This window comes from Columba livia, chromosome 13 (assembly GCF_036013475.1).
Source record: "Columba livia isolate bColLiv1 breed racing homer chromosome 13, bColLiv1.pat.W.v2, whole genome shotgun sequence".
NCBI lineage: Eukaryota > Metazoa > Chordata > Aves > Columbiformes > Columbidae > Columba > Columba livia.
Window position 1 is genome coordinate 18,132,111 of NC_088614.1, and position 22,919 is coordinate 18,155,029.

General features: G+C 38.4%; 1 protein-coding gene across 3 annotated transcripts in view; it reads left to right on the forward strand.

The window, feature by feature from the left end:
• CDH8 (cadherin 8) overlaps positions 1-22,919 on the forward strand; it is a 352,129-nt gene that overhangs the window by 18,638 nt on the left and 310,572 nt on the right. The window contains exons 1-2 of one of the 3 annotated variants that reach the window (XM_065029271.1): positions 3,702-3,920; positions 16,267-16,405. The gene's annotated coding sequence lies outside the window, so the exon portion shown is untranslated. Of the gene's footprint in view, positions 1-3,701; positions 3,921-16,266; positions 16,406-22,919 lie in introns of those variants that run through there. The other 2 variants (XM_065029274.1, XM_065029272.1) reach the window with 2 other exon arrangements.

The following is a 22,919-nucleotide window of genomic DNA, read 5'->3' on the forward strand; positions in this document are numbered from 1 at the left end:
TGTAGACGTCTACCATACAAAAGTAATTAGGTGGGGTTTGAGTCTTGGTCTAACTCTTAATCCTCAAGAAGTCAACGATAAACCAGTCATAAGCTTTAGTGGAATCAGAATTAAGCTGCTGGCTCACTTAGACTTAGCACATATAGAATACAATTACTTTTCCTTCTTTCTGTACCCCCAAAATCTGTAATCATCATCCATTTGGGGAACTGTATTTGTATAGTAGAACACCAAAATTCAGTTCCAGGTATGTGTATCAATACCAACACAAAAACAGGCCAAAGTGTTAGGTCATGTTAATTTAGGCCCAGACTACTAGAGAAAATACTGCAGTGGAAGATTTATTTCTCAAGAGTAGTTAGCACACTACCCTTCACTGGGGAAGTTACCATTCAAAGAGGGACATTCCCAAAAAACAGGATCCACATTTCCGTAGTATCTGAATAAACTTCTTGGATGTGGATGCACCAAAGTGGCAGTCTGCAAATTATGTTTCACGTAGCCTGGTCTTGCAGATGTGTAGGAGGTATGCGAACACTTTTGGGAACGTGAATCTAACTCCTTTTGACGAGTGATATTCAGTATTGAAAACCTGCTACGTATTGCAAAACCAGACTATGAAAAAGTCCCTGTAGACATAAGATAGCTCGGAAAGCTGAACAGAGCAGTGGAAGGTAGGGAACGGCCCAGGACTGAGCCTGGGAACCCACCAGTGCTTGATCAGCTCACCTGGGAGTATCTTGCATTGAGACCCAGTACCACACACAGGCACTACAGTGTCTGCAGATTGTGGCAGGGTGCTGCAAACACAACAGCATCACCAAGACAGGAAAGATGCTGTTTTCACCTCCATACCAGCTGGTGGAGAAATCAATCTAAAGTTTTTTAAAGTAGCTTTTTCCGCCTCAAAGAAGATAAGTCTTGATATACCAGAATTGATATACCAGAATGGTGTAATTCATTCTAGACATTTACTCTGATGAAGAAACACTACATGGGTTAAAGCTATTAACTCAATTTATGGCTTCCAGAAGGCTGCTGTTTTATTGCCTGCTTATGTCTTCTGTGGAAAAAGATAACTAGTATGGTTACAGTTAATCTCGATACAATCTTCTCAAAATATATTCCTTTGGTGCTTGCGATTTACTCTGTAATCTGCTTTTCCTTAAGGGCCCTGCTATTTCTTTTTTTTTTTTACTTTTGTTGTGTACTACACCATTACTTTCCAGAACATAAAAAATATCACCAAGAAAAAAATAGGCCAGTGTAAATGATTATCTTAGAAATGTGTCTTATTATTTATAATAGGGTAGCTTGTGAATATTTACCTGGGCTACATATCTGTCTCACTTCAGCAGATGTTGCTGACCCTCCTAGGGGTATTCTACCTTTCATTGCTTTATTTTCTCATTGAGTAACCAGATGCCAAACCACAGAAATACCAAGTTCTGGTGAAATTTATGTCTACTTCAGTCAACAGAATTCAAATTAGATAACTGATCTATATCGACAGGGCATAATCAAATATTGAAGACTGCAGGCAAAGCCCTAACTGATGCTTGCTTTGCAGTACTTCCAAACATACAATGCATTTAGAAAGAATAGTTTCACGATCCACACTCTGCTTGGCTCTGTCACTGAATTGCTGAGTGACTTTCCCTTTGTATTCATTATCTGTTGAACGGGTTTAATAGAGACCTAGAATAAGTATGGACGAATGCAACTACTGTGATCGGAAACATGTAAGAGGTTCAATGTGAGGGGCAATTAAACAGGCTACAAAGCTTCCCCTTCATAAAGACAGGACTGGGAAGGGAATATGATGGAGATCTGAAAGTTACAATGGATGCAAATAGCAAATGGATGTGTATTCTTTCTCAAAACACAGGAACCTGGCTTCATTCAGTGAAACCATCAGGCAGTAAACCAGTACTCTCTCATGCAACCAATGCATCTGCCACATAAAAGTATGAAGATAAAAGGTCAAATGTGTTTAAAGACGAATTAGAAAAGATCAAGGAACACAGGTTTAATGTTAGATATCAAACACAAATAATTGTGTGCCAGGTCTTGTTCGCAATACCCACTTTTTCTTGAAGTTTGGAATACATGACGCTATGATATGATCTATTCTTTCCCTAAAAATCCAGTAGTGCCTTCTGTTGTAATGAGATGTCAAAATAAGATAACCTTAGATCCAGACTTGTGTGGCAGTTACATATTCAGCAGAACATTTATCAGATCTCATGAAATTTTACATTTTCATGAAGAAGTGGAACTTCTGGTGGTGGTTTAAAAAACACTACAGAAATGTATGAGTGATATAAAATAATCTTTAGTTTCTGGACTGCTTTAATTCTTTTTTGTTTCTGCAAAATTATCAAGCGTAATGCTCACTCAAATTCACTTTTTGATCTGGATAAGCACTGTTGATAATAATTTGTTATAGAAAAAGATCTTTTTGCTTGAGTATATACATGTAATCTGGATGGTAGGAGCACGAGGGACCTAATTAGCACACTGTACTTTGTACCTAGGGATGTCAACAGAAGGCAGAATATATGCTTAAATAATGCAGAGATTTTGCCATGAAGACTGCAGTCACAGATTTCCTCCCTGGGAATGACTGAACACTGTGTGAAATAGCTCAATGCCAAACAATTTCTGCAATCAAGAGAGGAACATCATGTTTGACTTAAGTTTCAAATTTAAGTCATACACAATCAGAAATGAAAAATAAATACATCAAACAGAGCAATTACTCATTTGTGTCAACACACCAATACAGGTATTCTGATCTATATTTAGCACTCTTAAATTATAAAATACAATAAATGGATTATCCTGGGTAATATTTCATTAAATGGAAACAAAAATTCCATGTTATTAGCAACATAAAAGCAGAAGAGCAGGGAATAATGGGACACGCTGGGGATAGGAAAAGCCAACCAAACCCCAAATCCTGCATGACTTATCCAGCAAGTTAGGAAAATTTGAATGCTTAGGTATATGTTGAGTATGTTTGTATTTACACTAAGAGACAGAGGTCACAAACAGTAACATTATAGCTCATGGTCTGGCAGTTAAAGGACATTGAAACAGGTATCATGGAGAAAATTCTAGTATGGAAAAGAGACTATCAGTTAAACTTCAGCCAACAAATTAGGCAGACCTCTGTAAGACCCTCTGCCTTTGGACAAAATAATCTTCCATTGATTCAGTAAAGATAAAGGCAATAAAACATGACTTCAAATGCACTGAAATATGTTAATTACCATGATACTTCTAAGGTTTCTACTATTGGTAGGAAGCCTGTGTTACCTCTAATATGTCACGTATTTCAAACAATTTGATTTTTACTTCCCGTAGAACTCTAGAAAAATATGAACTGAAATGTCTTCATGTGCAAATACTCAACTCAGGTTTTAGTAGCCAGATTTAACCTCAAAACACTTGCAAAACTATTATGTGATTAACTTCTAGTGCTAGATGCTGAAAGTACATAAATGTGCTTCTGTGCACTCAGTCTCGGTTCCTGAGATCAGCTGATCAGAGGCGGCTCGGCGGGTCCCGATTCAGCGAAACCTTCCAGGTTCAGAGCAGCCTTTTTTTGGGTGTTTTTTCTCCCAATCGGGCACTTTGGGTCTCAAGGGCCCCGGAAGCTCCCGGCAGCCCTTGCGAGGCGGTGACGTCAGTGGGCGTTACCGCGGGAGGGCGGGTGATTTGAAACCCGTCGCATCTCGGCACCGGCTCTCGGTTCCTGAGATCAGCTGATCGGAGGCGGCTCGGCGGGTCCCGACTCAGCGGAACCTTCGAGGTACAGAGATCACACCCCGCCCCTCGCCTTGAAAAAGCCTCCGGGAGGACAGCGACGCGTCGCTGCCACCAGGTGCTGGAAGGGCCATCGGCTTGTGCCGCGGGTGAGTAGCACCCACGCTGTGCTGCAGCAGCGGGTGTGTAACTCGTGCACTGGGGTGTAGAGGTTGTCACCTGTCGCTAGTTAGACTCTCTCACCTGTTGCCACTGTCTCAAACTGTTGCTGACCATGGTGTTGACCAGAAAGAGAGCTTGTCTGAAGAAACTGTAGCCACTCAGACAGAGTGTCTGCCCCGAACCGTGGCTGTTCAGGTTTCTGTCTGCAGGGAGTGCCAGAGCCTGCTGCTGCCGGGTGAGGATGGCCAGCATCCCACCTGTGTGAGGGGTGAGCAGGTGCAAGATCTGCTCAGCATGGCTGCAAAGCTTAAGGAGGAGATTGAGATGCTGAGGACCATCAGGGAGCGTGAAAAGGAAATGGACTGGTGGAGTAACTCCCATAGCCCTGGGGTGAAATTGGTGTGCTCAGCTCGCTCTCTGAAATGCCTGTACACCAGTGTGTGCAGCATGGGGAATAAGCAGGAGGAGTTAGAAACCTGTGTTAGGGCAGGAGATTATGACCTAGTGGCAATTACAGAGACATGGTGGGACAGCACACATGACTGGAATGTGGTCATGGATGGCTGTGTCCTTCTCAGGAAAGACAGGCCAGCCAGACCTGGTGGTGGAGTTGCTCTTTATGTGAGAGAGCTGCTACAATGTATTGAGTGTTGTCCAGGCACGGATGAGGAGCGAGTTGAGTCTGTGGGTGAAAGTTAAGGGGCAGGCTGGCAAGGGCCACCAGATCAGGGTGAGAAAGTTGATGAGGCATCTACAGACAGCTGAGAGCAGCCTCACAATCACAGGCCCTGGTTGTGGTGGGGGATTTGAACTTCCCTGATGGTTGTTGGAAGGACTGCTTGGCCAGCCAGCCACAGGCCAGAAGGTTCCTCCAGTGCCTTGATGATAACTTTGTGATGCAAAGGGTGGAGGAGCCGACTAGGAGAGGTGCAGTATGCATCTAATTATTGACACGATGACTTTAAACAAACAAAAAAAAGTCAGTGATTTTATTTATTAGCAGTCTGAGTAGCATAGGGGAAGTAATCTCTGAAATAGTATCGACCAAATGAATTATAAAAGAGATTTAGAACTTTCATTTTATTTGAGCACAAATAACGCTAGCTCTAATTAAATTACAAGATCTAATTAAATTACATGTTAGGAGCGTCCTTATATCCCTTAATGCTGTACGAATTCACACATTGCCATCTGTCTCTCACATACAGTAATTAGTCATACAAGAATGAAAATCTGTTTGTAATCATATATTCTGAATTCCAGCTTCTTGAAAGACAAGCTCTATGCACATAAAGCAAGCTTAAGAACTGGCTGGGTTTGTTGAGAGGGAGAATGTCTGTGGAATTCACTTTGTGTACAGATATATTCCACTTCATTTGTTGTTTAAGTTGTGACCTCACGTTGTGTCCTACTCCATAAAGCACCTGTAAAGGAATGAAAGCTGTCTTCACAGAATAAGAGGCTGTCTGAATAATAAATGAATAGGCTAAACGATGAAGAAACTTGCTTTGAAGAAAAATGAAATACTTAGCACATTATCTTAGCTGAGTCATTTAAATTCTTCCCACCACTGTGAAAAAGATTCTCTAGGAATGAAACAAGTGGGCAACAAGCACATGGTGTCTGCACACCTGCCTTTGAACCCCCGAACACTGTTTTCTAATTGTTTTTTTGTGATTGCCTCCACTAAGAAACATGAAAAACTTCATTAGCCAAACACAGCAAGCTAGTATTCCTTGTACATTTATGCTACTTCTTGTATTACGAGGATGATTTCAAACCTTCAAAATTTAATATCTCAGGTCACTTTATTTGTAATAAATCACATCAAGTTCAAGAGTGTATTATTAGTTTCTTTAATAAAGCAGAGCTATTTTCTCATGAAAATTTTCTATTGAAATCCAATAAGCAGAACTTTGCACCCAAACTCCTGGAGTACTTGTGGTTTCTTTAGGGTCAGCATGGCTGTGTTTAAACTACAAAAATTATATAAAAAAGAGAAGTCACTGGTATCTTCACAATTCTGGTTTTCATAAAGTTATGGTACTGAAAAAAAATCAGTAGCTGTTATTTTGTTATCAGACTAACAGAAGTGTTTAACTACCAAATATGCATAAACATTTTAGAACTGATAATTGAGGGGGTTTAAAATAATGAGCAAAAATAAAGGCACAAAGTCAAAAGATGAGAATGAGCAGTATTTTTTAATAAAGACAACTATAATAATCTATGGTTTTCATCTTATTCCATCTGGTTTCAATCTTAGAGCATTTTCCCTGTAGTAATACGCTAGATTGTATATCATGGTTATAAAAATCTGTCGAAGATTTCCCCTCACAGTATAATATAACCAAATAATAAAACAGTAGTACTATTAATGTGTAAATATCAAAATCAGTCATAATTAATAACGTTAACAATTGTTCCTCTACTGTAAATTGCCGTCTGTCATTTAATAAGCACAAAGAGCAACCCTTTTAAGGAGCTGAGCTTCATTTCTGTTGTGGTTGAGATGGACAAACGACATAGACCAAGTTCTTCCAGGAGCTGGGCTTCATTGAGGAACATAAAAGGATATCATAATTACCTGTCACTGAATCAGCTTTGTTACTATTTTCCTTTTAATTTGAAATTGCAATTATTTACATAACATTTAAGATTGTTACTCTCTATAATAGGGTTAAAAAGCAGCACTCACAGCTCTAAACATCTTTCGACATTATGCAACAATGACAATTGGCACTGAAAGCTAAAAACTGCTGCACAGTAACCTTTCTATTGAACTTGTGAAGTTTACTTAACTTTACACTTTGTGATCAAAGACAATCTGTCCAGTCTATGAGGCAAACACCATACTAAGCACAAAATGAAACAAAGTGAAGATGTGTTATAATATGAGCAGATATGCTGGAATAAAGGAGGCAGGACAACTGGCAATTTTAATAAATAGCTTTTATTAAGTAACTTGCATTAGGGCTTTTCTTTTCTATGGTAGCTGTTACAGTAAGCTCACAGTAATTTGCGTATCACATTATACACAGGTACCATGTTACCTCATTATCAAAACCAGGACTTTCTTTTAGAGGATAATGAACTATGGCAATTAGACCACATTCTTCATTAATTCCCTTTCATAGTTTGTGATCCTGCTGAAATAAATGGTACTCAGAGTTGTTAAGGCCTATAACTCTGTCTTTCATCCACAATGCCAAAGATCACACTAAAAATTTGTCAGTTTAAGACCATAAATATTTCTGACATCCAAAGACCAGGATTATACTCCTCCTTTCTAGCTATCAACTAATGTAAGACAAAACATCTTCTTCCTCACTCAGATGAGTGACTGTACAGCAAGTGAACAGATAAAGCTTCTTAACATAGTTTAGCTTAATTAGAATGAAGTAAATGAGATGTTGCTCAAATACTGTTATGTACTGTGAACTTTTATGCCAGCTATCAGATCAAGAAGTTGCTTGCAGTAGGGGTTCTTAATTACGTTTTTATTTCAAAATTTGAATAGCTGCCCTTTGCACTTAAAATTGAGCAGATGAATAAAGGGATTTCTACACCAATTTTATTTTAACTAATTGCAGAGTTTGGTCCTGATTCTATAAACTTAATTAAGCATGCTGACTGAAGACTGAGATTCATCGGGGCTCCGCGCTTTGAGCAGGCACTGAAGGCAACGAGAGCGTGGAGTTCTCAACATCCTGAAACGCTATTGCTGAAACTCATGTTCTTGCTACTCATCTTGAAAGTTATAAATGCAAGAGAAGAGTTCTGGTTCTTGGGTTCTCAGCAAGCTGGCAATACTCAGTGCTAATACACTGTGGGTCATAACACAATGAGATTTTGATTTTTTTTGGTTTTTTTAAGTGTTAAGAAATTAGATGGCCCCATCATCTGAGAAAAAAAAAGATAAATAATACTTTATTTATGTGGGTGATTCACTACTAAAAGTTGCGTTTAAGCCCAGAAGGCAGGCACTCTTTGTGCTCTGAAGGTGAAATGCTTCTGTGTTATGTAATAAGCCCTCACAGAACCAAAAAGAAAATGTATTTGAAACAAAGAAATTACTTTCTGTTGCATGCTACTGTACAGGAGAGCGAGGGGAAATCCAATCTCAAGACAATTTTCTGAAGCCAGAAAGAAAACAATGCAATTGCTAAGAAAGCAATCAGACACTTTTTTTATGCTACCTGTCTCGTTTTTTTAATAGACAGCTCCATCTCTCAAGACACAATCTGATACCAAATATAATTTATTTTTTCTGAATACAAAGAACTTTAAATTGTTTCTTTTAGAATATATTTAAAAAAATAAAAATGTCATTTACACTTAAGATATGCAAGGAAGAAAAATCCCACATGTATTAAAATAGTAAAAGCTATTTTCTCACTTCCCTGCATATAAAATGGACAGCGCTAAGACATCTAAGGAATCTATATTAATAACTATTCCTTGTGTTTTAGTAATCCTTTTGTCTACTGGGAAGTTGCGCCCTCCTTTGAAGATAACTATGAAATGTAGTGGTGTTTTATTATTTTTTTCTTAACCCATTAACAGGAAAGTTAAAATTACTTGGAATCATCCTCATGTCTTCAGATGTCTGGGTTAACGCTACCTTTAGCATTTGTTGCTGCAGCATATTATTTTATAAATAACACCTGCAAGTCCAGTTGTGCTCAGCCTATGTCAGACAAAGCTATTTGACATTGTTTGCTCTCTAGAAAAGTGATTACTAGTGCAGTGCCTCAGGGGGCAGTACTGGGGCCTATATTATTCAATATATTAATCAACGATTTGGATGAGGGAATAGAGTGACTGTCAGCAAGTTTGCTGGTGACACCAAGCTGGGAGGAGTGGCTGACACTAGAAGCTGTGCTGCCATCAGAGACCTGGACAGGCTGGAGAGCTGGGCAGGGAAATATTGAATGAAATAGAACAAGGGCAAGTGTAGAGCCTTGAATCTGGGCAGGAACAACCCCAGGTTCCAGTATAAGTTGGGGAATGACCTATTAGAGAGCAGCGTAGGGGAAAGGGACCTGGGGGTCCTGGGGACAGCAGGGTGACCATGAGCCAGCACTGGGCCCTTGTGGCCAGGAAGCCAATGGTACCTGGGGTGGATTAGAAGGGGGTGGTCAGTAGGTTAGAGAGGTTCTCCTGCCCCTCTGCTCTGCCCTGGGGAGACCACACCTGGAATATTGTGTCCAGTTGTGGCCCCTCAGTTCCAGCAGGACAGGGAACTGCTGGAGAGAGTCCAGCGCAGCCACCAAGATGCTGAAGGGAGTGGAGCATCTCCCGTGTGAGGAAAGGCTGGGTGAGCTGGGGCTCTGGAGCTGGAGAAGAGGAGACTGAGGGGCGACCTCCTTCATGTTTACAGATATCTATAGGGTGAGTGTCAGGAGGATGGAGCCAGGCTCTTCTCGGTGACAACCAATGATAGACAAGGGGTAATGGGTTCAAACTGGAACACAAGAGGTTCCACTTAAATCTGAGAAGAAACTTCTTCCTGGTGAGGGTGGCAGAGCCTGGCCCAGGCTGCCCAGGGGGGTTGTGGAGTCTCACTCTGGAAATATTCCAACCCACCTGGACACCTTCCTGTGTAACCTCATCTGGGTGTTCCTGCTCCATGGGGGGATTGCAGTGGATGAGCTTTCCAGGTCCCTTCCAATCCCTGATATTCTGGGAGTCTGTCTTCCAAGAACTCAAATGACCTTCCTATTTTTTCTTGCTGCTATGCAAAATGCATGACACATTGTAATTCATATTCTGTCTGGCAGACTGGAAAACATTCCGTTATAGTTTAAGTTGTTTAGATCATAGTTCAATAGATGGAAGTATATTAACCACCCCGTATCATTAAAGCAAGCGTAGTGAAAAAGGCTGGTGGCACAATGCTGATTGGCAGAAGAAGGTCAGAGGTATCTCTCATAAAAATTAAAATGAACCAACTTTCAATATATTTATTATCTCAGATTCAATAATTACACTGTAAAAATAGCAAATAAACTTTTCCAGGAGGAACACTAAACAATGACAATATGGTAGAATATATCTATTCAAACAGTTGTGTTTGAACATCACATTTTTAAGTTTCTAGAATTAATTTATATCTGGGTCTGTGGAAGCTATTTGATATGGGCTTTGAAATAATTATTTATTTTTTATTGCTAAGTTACCCATTTTTAGTGCATTGATATTACAGGTAATCTGTCTTTATTAAGTTTTATCATGAAACAAATTCATAGTCTACACTTTTAAAGAAAAAGTCTGGTTAAGAGGGAGGTATTTAGGCATTCTTATTCATACTCCATTAGCCAGACTGCTCTTAAGGACATATCCAACATCACACCCATACAGTCTGTTCCAGCATGAGCTATCTTACTGACAGCTATGTAGTCAACTCTGGAGATACAGTTTTAACCCTACGCATTTTAAAGGAGTAGTTGCACAGTACTCAAACTACAAATGCTCAGATATGCCAGCATCTGGCTCTGGGAATACCATAGAGTGATTAGTCTTTCAAATAAACAGTGGAGAAAGTAACTTAAATCATTAGAATAGCAATATATCCAGGTGAGCAGCAGAAACAGTATTTTAATAAATGCTTTCTATTCCTAAAGCAGTCCCAGTAATTTGCAACTCGATTGCTTTTATTCAGCACAAGAGGCATTTTTGACTATGCAAGTTGCTTAAAGAAAGTACATAATATCTTAACATGGCACTGAATTGTACAGTACAATAGCATCTTGTTTCAGTTCTAGTTGGTACATTTTAAAATGTCAATTATATGGTTCCACACATTTCCCAAATGGCACATCGACTCTTAACTCTTGTGTTCTTCATTCTGAATTCTATTACTGGCAACAGGACTTGTAAAGAGGTAATAATTACCTAATCATACATTTGTTGATTAATCTGGGTTAGAGTTAATTCAATGGTAATTAAGTTCATTCTGCATAGATTAAAGCATCCTCTAACAATTAAGAGTATTTATTTAACATATTCTATTAAACACAAATGAAATTGCTTGCATTAAGCAAAAAAGACTTGCATTAAGCAAAAAAGACTATTTTCTGTACACGCATTCACATATGCATAAAAACGCAGAAATACAAGGATGAAGGGATGTGAACATATGGAAGGCGTATACCAGAGTCAAGTTCTGACAAAGTTTTAGGATGGTCTGGTTAATCTTTTTCAAAAGCAGTTATTTTCTTCACATGTTGCCAAACTGACAAAGGATGCTTATGATAACTTGGAATTATACTATCACGACAAAGTGTGTTAACTGCACAATAGTATGGTGCTATTACAGTATTGCCATTATTACTACTGGAAAGCTCTCTATTAGATTAAGCCAATAACGGATCACATATATATTAGCGAATGTGCCATACTACAACAAAGCAGGGGAGAAGGTAATGGTAATGTGCTGTAACAGGGTAACAACAATAATGCAGAGGAGGATATAAAATTGAAACTATTATTCACTTGACAGTGGGCAATAAGAATATTATCCTTAAATTATTGCATATAGAATACACTAGCTCAGTACAAGCTACACAAATCATTATTACACTGTATTTGCCAGTCAGCACCGTATAAGTGTCTTGGTAGAGGGCATAATCATGGCACCTGCGGGTTTCTTGGTGATGACTATTTACATATGCCTGAGGGTTCCAGCGTCTGGCATTTAACCCTTTCATAATCCATAAACTATCAGAGCCATTACCATAATAATCTGTCCTATTAATGACTGCCTTTGTGCTGTCCATGGTACAGTTTGATGTAATCTTCCCATGTATTAGGGAAAAAAAGTTAAGAACTCTGAGAGTGTATAAGCTGTTCTATTTCTAATGTGGTTTTATAGCTCCAGTTTGTATTCTTCACCCCCTGACATTTTGCATGTCATATGGTGTGTTTCCTCAGGGAAAGTAAATCAGCTTCTCTCCTGGAGTGCAAGCTTCCTAATACACAAAAAAGTGCTTTGTTTGAGAGCAAAAGTACTGTACAGTTGTTATGGTAACTTGATTTTAAAAGGAAGTGCATCGTTTTGAGGGGCATCTGTTTAATTCCCCAAAAAATTCTTCACCCCGGCTGCCCTCAAAGGAATGATTTTAAATCAGTCTCTTGCAAGATGCAAAGAGCGACTTCCAGCTGAGAAGCTTAGCACAGTTCCCACTGGCTCAATGGAAAGGATGATCCCTTTATGTCAGCTGGAAGAGCTGCTGTTTATGAGCCACAAGAGTCCTCCGTTAATGTAAAGGGTGAATACATGGCGAGTCCAGCTTAGTACTCACCGATTGTATGGTTCTAGAGAATTTAATTGTACTTGGCAGAAACAGAGTACCCTCTTATTTTCCTGGACATACATGCAAGGATAAGTTTCAATGGAGGTATAAAGTCCCGTACAAATAGGACAAAAAACACAAATGAAAAATCAATCTGGCATTTGTGTGTGTGTGGCAGAGGATGGAAAGGGCAATGCTGATCATAGTTGCCACTGCACTGTCAGAATCTTTTCAATAAATTTTAATATGAAGACGTGAACAAGGAATTAAAGTTCTTTCATATTTTAAGAAGGCCACTAATACTAGAGCTATCCGTGATCAACAACATTGACTTACAGTGGTCTATTATTGTGTGTAGGCTTACGTGTTTTCAACAGCAATATTTCACAGATGCAGGGTTTTTATTTTTTTTTTCTGAAACATACAGTACTTGCATATGCAACATATATATGCAACCAGACTAAATTACAAAAGAAGAGTATTCATAGAATACAATCACTTTTGTTGGAAGAGAGCCTCAAGATCATCGAGTCCAACCACGGCCTAGCTCTTGCACTAACTAGAGAAAAGCTATACCAGGACTAATGGCCTTGTGTGGAAGAAACGTGGTCAGTCAAGGCACAAAAAGATCATCCAATAGCTCAGAAATGCAGCTAAAGAGTTAGGTAAGATTCCTAATGTTGCAAGTGACACACAGATGCAATAAATAGTTCTTTCGAGGGAACATTTACCATTAAGCACAGACTGGAGTAAAGTAGAACAGGCAAAGTAACTGAACAGGCCAAGAGTCACGCGTTACATTACCTTCAAGAATAATTAACTATCTTCTCAAACTAAATCTTTTAATGAATGCCATACAAAAGCACAAAGTTTCTTATACCTTGTCAAAATGTGAATGGCCTGAGAAAGGTTAAAATATTATATATCAACAATAAATTTCAGCGATCAGAAGCAGAAAAACTTGATGTGGATTCAAGTGAAGCAAGGAGTCCAAAACAGGAGATTGTAGCTGCTAAAAATACACATGCTTCTCACCTGATGTTGTAAGTGCAACATTTTTGTTTTGCATTCAGAAGTCTTAAAGTGTTAACAAATGTAAAAAGACTTACTTATATTAAAGCATCAGTATTTTTGGTTTTGTCCTCATAAAAATAATACAGAAACAACATGTGTGAATAAGCCCAATAGAAGGCACTACTTATATGGCTGCTCCACACCATTTTCCTTTTTACTTATTTTTAATAGTGTCTTTATGTTTTCAAGGCTGCTTTGAAAGATGGGCATCAGATGGCTCTTTATTCATGTAAACAATGTGCATCTTTAAAAAACCTCTAAATTATATGTAGTTTGTAAATACTGCCAACTTTCTGCACCTGCACTGAGTCAAGCCAGGCTTTATATAAGGAGAAATTGTACGTTCACAGATGCATCTTAACATTAAAGTCCATTTCATTTACATGACCCTGGAGCCTTGTCCAAACAAGCTCACTTGAGCTTTACCCAGATGGTGGCCATTTGCTTGGGCTTCATTTATTACTATTCCCTTAAGTTAAGGCAGGCAGCCAGCTGGCAGAGAATCACAGGCTTTTGCTATAGAGATTACGTCTTCATCACTGCGTGGTAAATAAAGGAATGACAGTCAGATGTGCTAATGTTTGCATCATTTTCCCGTTTAACCTACCGTGTACAAGCTTGTTTTGTACCTGAAAATTATATATACATACATTAATAGACACAGTCATGAAAGAATTGCAGCAAGAGCAGGAGATGCCCTGAATTAACAGGATAATAGTGTTGCAGTTTAAGCCTGAGTGGAGCTCCGAACTCTAAAAGAAACTAGTGCAGGAAAAATAATAAAATCAAAATATAAAAGACAATAATGTTGTAAAGAAATAAACAAGTTTTTGAGCATATTTTGGTTCTAACTACTTAAGCAGATTAATAAGAAGCTTTTTAATTTTAAAATATTTTACTATGGTAGTATTAGTAAAAAAATGCATGAAATATACAAGCAAGAGTTTTCATTTAGAAATTCACAAGGCTTTATATTCTGTATCTTAGCATATATGCAAGGAAGACAGGTAGTGCTGTCTACATGAAACTGATACATATGTAAGTTGGAAATTTTTACCAGTGTGTAATTGTGACTGTTCATTCCACCAGCTACAGAAAGAAAATACTACCTATATCACTAAAATATCCTGGCAATCATGTGTGACCTGCAAAAGCCGTCCTTGGAGAATCTATTCAAGGGAATTTTCTTAACTATTATGAACCAAAAGCCCATCATTCATGGTTTCTAGTAGGAATTCTAACTCTGAGTTTTTAGTTATATGTGGCTGGAGAAAGCTAATCGGATTTATCATTTTACTTTAACAGATTGCACAAGGATTCATAATAAGTTTGTGACGTCAGCTAACAAATCTATTGCACTAGCAATTTTCCCATGAATTCTATTTCTTGAAGGATTAGTACTACAGAATGTACATTTTTTTCAACAAGTACTCGCTAAACAGTTCAAGTACATCATGAAACAGTTTAAGTACATCATGACAGACCCACAGAACAAAAATTACTTGCTTTGACTCTTGACCATTTTTTACTTTTCTTGAGAAGTTGTAAAATATTATTATTATTATTATTTTGCTACAGAAGTAACTTAAAGTTTCTTGTAAGTACAATTCATAAAGGGCCAGTACCTTCAATGTTGTGTTAAGGATAAGGAGGGGTTTTAGGCACTCTTTTCCTCTGTTTCTGCTGACGTTGTATCTGGGAGGAGGTGGGTGTTCATTTGCTGTTTTGTCATGGTATTTGTATGTACGAGCAAGTTTCAGTGAAGCTGAAACAAACCTAGAAGTCTCTTCAAATATTCCGTTTTCCTTGAGTGCTTTCACCTTTTTTGTTTAGCTTGATAATTTCATTTCTATTGCCAAATTTCTGGAGTTTTACCTACGATACTGATGTAAATGCTTTTATAGCATCACTGGAAGTGTCTCGTACATGTTTCCACTGACATGATAACAGCCCCAGAGGAGCTATTACCATCACGTTCCAGGCTCTGGAGCCGTTACTGTGTCAGCCAAGTGTCTCTCATAGCTCCTTCCATGTGGTACCAGCCCCATGGGACTCATGGCATTGTCAGTGCGAGTACACGAGTGGTGATGATGTCAGTGGAAGTGCTGGTTTAATGCCACTGTTGAATGGTTGTGCAAGATTTCATGACTGTGATGAAATACGAGAATTGCTTTTAATACATTATTTTGGCTACTCAGTATAAGGTTTGAATGTAAGTCTTGAAAGGAGAGAGGTCCTCTGCAGTCTCTTAGATATATACTTTGGCATGCTAGAAAGACAAAAATTAGGAATTTGCAACTTCTACTACACTACATAGTACCAATATATTATAAAGGTGCACCACAGTACAGTTGATGCAATAGAGGGGTAACTATTCTCAGCTGAACTAGACAAATGGTGACAGCGTCAGTCATGACACAAAGGGATGTTGAAAAACTGTGGTTTATTCTTCATCTTGTCTGGGGTAGGTGTATTAAGTTCCATTCAGTTCATGCCATCTGTTCTCAGAAATCCTGAGGTAGAAACATCCAAATTAAACCACCTCATTCATATAGAAAAACCTGCCAGCTGTGCTATCCCTAGAAGCAGATCCCCTAGATCCTTTTTTCCATAGTTTGCACAAATTCTAGTTTAACATTATTTTTTGTTTTTACTACTACATATTTGTATCTTTTGTGGGAATATTTGTGTTACAAGAGATATGTTTTGAGAATGCATAATAGACAGTGACATTGCAGTCTGCAGTTGTAGGCAATTAGATGTTAAAGTAGCCTGTTTTAAAGATGTATGTTAAGAGTTTGTTTGTCACTTCTTTTTAGGTAGAGACTAAATTACTTGATTACCTCAGTCTTGATCTTCACTACCTTGACCCCATTCTCATTCAGCCAAGTAGCTTTAGTCAGTCTACAATGGGGGCAGCTGGTGTGTTTTAGCTGGTGATGATCTCCTCCGTCCTCTGCAGGTACAGCTTGCTTCCTGGTTTACATCTCACGTTTCCAGCGTGTTGTGATGTCCAGCACGGTGCTTCGCATGGGAGAGAGGATCTCAGATTTCAGAAGACGTGTGAACTTCTGGTGGAGGTGGCCCTTCAGTAACTACAGGTAAGAGCTGCCTATGGGGAACATAATAAGCTTATGTATGGCTGACCACAGGACATTTTAAGTTAGCATGTGCTCAGAATATGCCATAGTTTGCATGTACTAGGATATAAAATATTTTAATATCTACAAAAACATTATTTAATAATGACTTCATCCACTTTATTTCAAGGACTGTGGCTTATAAACCACAGGGAGCTTGAGGATTAGTAGGGGAATCAATTCTACTTTTAGGCTTTCAGTGGCTCTTTGTCAGAAGAAGTACAACAAAATTGTTTGGCTTTAATTGTGTTAACTAACAAAAAAAATCCTTTGCATGGCTCTTAATATATTATCTATATACTAAATGCTAATGCAGTACAATACCTGCTTTTGTTAAATTTTGGCTATACCATTCCTTCCAACATTGTCTCCTTGGTGGAGGGACTCAACTGAACGTGTGTTTCGGTGTGTGTGTAGTATCATAGTGTCATTTGCTTACATTACATTACATTACATTACAGAGTTCTACCTGGAACAGAGGTACAAGCAGAGGCTTCTTTCTTTCAGTTACTTTCTTCAGGCACCTTCTCTTATGGTTGGAGAGGCTTTCTAAGCTAGAAATACGCAACATAAAAGTTTAAATTATGGTTAATACACAGAATGGATGTTGTTTTCTTTACACCCCACACATTCCTCTTAGTGTTCTCTAGCTTTTGATGTCAGCATTTCTTCTTTGAATCCTTAAGCTGCTAATTCTCCCCGTCTGAACAATCTTGTCTGTGCATACCATTTTTGTTTTGCATGACATACGCACCTTCTCATAGGAGCCCCAACTGTGCAGTTTTCTCAGAAACTTGGGCCCATGTTACTTAAAGTACGAAAAATAGATCTTAAATAAGAAAGTGTGCTACTGTTTAGAATAAAAAAAAAGTATTCCTGTATATATATATATATATATATACACATTGTATACACAGATGACAACAGAAGAGTGCCAATGTAGAAGGAAGAGACAGAGAGATAAGAGGAGGGCAGAGCCCTGTAAGAAAGGAGGAATGTAAGAAGAGAAATAAAAAGCCACCACAACCAAAAAATTTCTCTCACCATCTTCTAAATCAAATATTCAGAAGCCTTTTGGTTTTCCTCTCCTGAGAATTAAGTCCTCTATCACAGCAGATCCGAAGCCACACACATAGGTACTGGAATCTGATACATAACTAGGCATGACAGCAGATTATAGTATCAAAAGTGAAAAAGGAAATCTTTTCCAAAAAGTGTCATAAGGCAAGAAAGAGATTGGAAGTTAGCATAAACTGAGCACTGTGAGTGCCTGAAAACTAATGGAACCATTCTTGCAAGGGATGGTGTGTGGGAAAACAGTGTCAAAGTAACAGCAAGGCAAAGGCTTTGATGTTGCCTTCTCTGATGACCTTGCTGTGCGACCAGTATGCGAACAAACATGACCTCTGACTTCACTATTTTTCGGTTTCATTAGGTGGTAGTATTGTCTGTCACATTTTGGTTCTCAACCATGCACAGTAAAATCATGACTGTAGACTTCCTCATGCTTTCATGGAGCATCAGAACATGTGTGGGAGTTGAGACGGTGGTTTCTGTGCTGTTTCTTTTCCATGCTGTTCTGACACGTATAAGCCAATTAGTGAGAATCTGCATCCAGAGTATCTCATGCTTCTCTGTTCATCCTGTTGACTTCCTGTGGTTTGAACAAAACAGTTTAAAGTTGGTTTGTGGGACTTTATCAGTTTTTTTTTTTTCTACAGCTGAGAAATATTTTTCAATATCTGCTGGTTTAGCTGTGCCACATTTCACTTTCTGCTATTTACTGAAAGCTCCAGGGGCAGCGAGTACATGTGCTGTCAAACATTTGCCTAGTGCTGATTGAAACTCTAGCAATTGGCTGCAGCTGTTGTTTGTCTGGGATGCATTTTGCTCTTGAACACCTTGATATGCAGAAATAGGACTTAAGAGAATCGAGCTGCAGTTCTTTTGGAGAAAAATAGACATTAGCTTGTATATTCTTGATTTCTCTGAGGACATTCAGGCTACTCTTATTAGACAGCCAGCATAAATATTTGAAAGAATAAGTCTTGCTAGATAGACAAGTGGCCAGTAAGTTTGTTATTCACACCAAGTGTTTGAAGACCTCAAATGAAAATGTCACAGGAACATAACCCAAAGAACAACAATAAAACAAAACAAGTCTTCATCCTCCCCATGCCCTCAGGTGAGTTCACATCTCCTTCTAAGAATATGTAGGACTCTGCCTGGTGGGAATATTAGTTCTTTTCTTGAATACTTGGGGGTGGGGAAGCCTGCATTCACTCTTAACAAGACGTGAAACAGTTATCTAAAATGTCTTAAGTATGTTGTCCTGCTAAAGTTCCACTGCTCATTCCTGACTGGAGCTATTTCAGTTATCCCATCCCTTTAACTGCCTTTTCCTAATTGGCTGCCCACTGTGACTCTATTTCCATCTCTCTCCCCACTTCTAAAAGATAAATTGTTGCAGTAGTAAGCATTTACGCATGTTAGCTTTGGATCACAGGTGGGCCTTGAACTCTCAGTTTCTCATTCATTTATGCTCACTGTTTAACAGTCAATCTGTAGAACCTTATTCTTAGGGTTAGATATTACTCATTTCAGGTAGGTGCAATTTTAAGTGATCTTTGCCCTAAGTGCTGTAAAACCAAACAACAAAATAATATTAAAGGTGATATTTCAATTTTTAGAGAGAGCAATAGAAGTGTTGTGTGTTCATAGATATAAGGATGGCTGTGTTTTGCAATTTCTTATTTAGTGGCTTCCATCATGCAACCTCAGGAGCCTGGACACACTGCAGATAACTGCATTTGTGCTTAAAGGCAATAATAAACATAGATGTGGAAAAGAAAATGCTGCTGAATGACCTTGGAGAGAAATGCCTGAGGCAACACGCTGTGGCAGCTGACATCATTAACTGTGACTGTTATGCTCGGGTCCTGGAATAATCAGACTTTAGAGAAATGTTTTGCAGGGGGCACCTTATGCATGTCAGACTTTCATGCACTCATTACGATGCTCTGTGTGTTTGATTGTGTGAGAACAAGGAAGATCTACCTTGAGGCGTATCAGGCGGTCTAGCTGGAGGTATTAGAAATCTTGACAGAGTAAAGCAGTGTATTAAGAGCTTTCACACAGATGATCCTCTTAAAAATGAGACTTCAGAACATCTATTGCATAGTGTGATTCATCTAAGACATCAAATAACACATGTTCTTAGCCTTTGACTGCAGTCTTATTAAAGTTATGCTTCAGCTGGAAAGTAAAATTAGTAGTAAATTTTTAAATACCTAACTAATTTCTCTTGTGAAGAGGTTGATTGTCGTAATCAGCCATTGAATCAGGAATTGATGACTGATGTAACTTTCAAATAAAACATTTTAAAAGTATATAAACTTATGTTTTCCACACTGAAAAGTAATTGAACGTAAGAATCGTTGTAACACCTTTAGATCTGAGAGCTGTTATACCCTGTCACGTCCCTTTACAGAAGAAACATTTTCTTTTCCTTAGCACCATCTTGCGAATCCTGATGAGAGTAAGTCCTTTTCAGGACAACATGTGCTTGTGAATATCTTCTCCTGAGATAAGGCAGACTTTCCAGATTCTCAATCTTCATTCTCCCTTATCCTCAAATATGGCTTTCCCCATACTTTTCCCCACATTTCAAGGCATTTGAGACATGATGTGCCCATAAGATAGGTAACTACTTCATCTCCTTTATCCATAATGCCATCTTCCCAAATGGTCTCACAAACTGAAAACTGACCACTCCCCGTTTGCATTTGCTAGTATGTTGATAATATTTCATGATATTTTCAAGTTTAGGTAGCAAGAATCCCCTCAGTTTCATGTTTATATCCAAACTCTAGTCTGAAAGACAGGAAAGGCATAAATTACCAGGCATTTTGTGAAAGTATATAGAATTTCTTCCTTGCTTAGAACTTAAACAGAGGAAACATGGCACTGAAAAACATTTGATTCAGTGGTGCTTTACAGTACACTTGTCCTTCAGATAAGAGCAGTTGTAATATGTATACTTTTGCAGCTGAAGAAACTGATTGTCTGTTTAATGATTGGTGGTCTCATAATTTCTGAATTTTAGGCAGAGTTCTGAAGGATGAAAAGCTGAAGACTGTTATTGTTTCATAAAGTAACAGTGAGGAAAATACTGCTCTAATACAGACTTTTTGCATTGTACAAAACAACGTTCAGTAACAGAAGCAATTTTCAATGATGGAAGCCTCAATATAGGCTGCTGCAATTTTCTAGTACAGGAAACCTGTAATTCATAGTTTAAGGTGTGATGTATTGATGATGGTGATACTACATGTAACACCAGAAAATCTGTAATATCCCATTGATGCTATGTGCGGTGCGGGAATCTCAAAATATTACTTGGCATTCTGTTGACAGCAGGACTTGTTAAGGGAATCCTGCATGACAACTGTATCATGCCCCTGTAGATATGTAGATGCACACACACACACACATCTTCAGTAGTGGAAAATGCAAGTCTACAAATCCATTAAAAGCTTTGAGAGTTGGCAGTCCTTCTCCTCTAGCTGCTCAGGAAAGTCTGCTCATTCAAGGACAGAATAAAGGACAAGAAAAGGCATGCTTTGGGGAAAAATAGTTGGTGAAAATGGTGTCTCACTGTTGTAGTAATTAATTTCTGCATCTCTCGTCAGCCAAATACATTTCTTATGGTGTTTGTGAGATGTTTGTTTCTATGTTCGAGGAGGATATTTAATTGAGTGTTTCCCCTAATCTGTGGTTTACATTTGGTTAGCAAAGAATTAACGTGCCCAGAGCACATGGTTGGTTATCTCCAGCAGTGAGATAACATTGTTTGTATCCCACTGCATGCATTAAGCCTGAGATTGGCTGCTGAACTGTGGACATGAGGGTTACAGAGCATACATGTTCAAATCTAAATGATGGGATGCAGAAGAAATCTGCTGGTATAAACTAGCTGGGAATGCTTCATCAAGTTAAAAGCTTTATTTTGTAAACAGATGTTTCTATCTTGTCAAGAATTGAAACAAATTGTGAAGCAAAGCACACTTGAAAGTTTTTCTCTGACAGTCCCTAGACAAATATAGTCTTTACTCTGTGACTCCTTCATGTCTGGTTTTCATAGTAAACCCACAGAGAGGCACAGAAATGTCACTGTAGTGAACTAGCTGGAATGCCCACAAGTGCTTGCCTCTGGATGGTAGAGTTCAGGTGATTTACTGTTTGAAATGTCACATTCCACATGGGACCAAGGTAAACTCTGAACAGAAAATGAATCAACTATGATGTGTAATAACCATGTATCTTAACAGTTATGTTCTCATCACTGCTATGCCCTTTTTGTTTTTTAATAGGAGGATTTAAGAGTTGGTTCAAATGGGAATAGCTGAACTGGATTCAGTGGAGTGGTTTTCTGCTACCAAGCATCTGCCGCAGAGTTAGAAATAGCCTATAGTTTTAGATAAAATTGGAGTATAAAATATCCATCTGTGGTCCTGAGTAACAAAGATGTTCAAGCAAAGTCTTTCTGTCTTTGATAAAATAATAATTCTGCAATACGCAATATCAAACAGCAGGAGAAATGGGTAAAGATACGGCCCATGTGTATTTCTGCAGTTATTCTACACTAGTCGTTTCATTGTTTGAGGTCATTGAAATAACCCTTTTTATCAGCATAGTTCTGTACCAAAATACCTACTTGGCCTACAGACTGAAAAATGGATCACTTTACATTCTGCAGTGTAAAGATACTACATTTAAAAACAAACCCAAAAGTTTTACACATAACCTGGGAATCGTTTGGTTTGAGAGACTACGCTTCCAAGGTTTCTGTCTCATATTGCTCTTTATGGCCAAATTCCAATATTAGTTTATGTAACTATTTGATTCTGCTCACTTTTAGCTGAACGATGTTTGCAGGTACTAAAAACTGGCTGTGTTTTGTTGAAGTCAACAGAGTTGGATCCAGGTTAGCTCAGAATATTGGCTTGCACAACTTTCAGTTCCTGTCTGAGAGTTTTCTACCTTGAAAGCAATAAGCTTGTACAGTAAGTTAGCTGAAAGATGCAAGAGCTTTGAAATAGCAGTATACAAAAGATCCTACATAAATGTATAATTTTGGGTTGAATGTTTCTGTTTATAGGTAATGAGCTTTAATATACCACATTTTTTTAATATAAATGCTTTAAAGTGTAAATTAGTATAAGCAATTGGGAGAACATGTGCAGAGAACACTTATAAGTATCCCCAAACTACACGCAGTATAGGATCTCTGGTGAAAAACAGCTGCTGGAAGGAGGATAATCCTTCAAAGTAAATCCCTAATGAGCAGTATTTTGTCCAGCTAGATGTTACTTCTATGTATGTACATACATGAAAGAATTTTCACTACAGTTCTTAGGATATATAATGTAAGATTCTGATGTGTGTAAAATCCTTCTTTAATACTCTAAGGTAT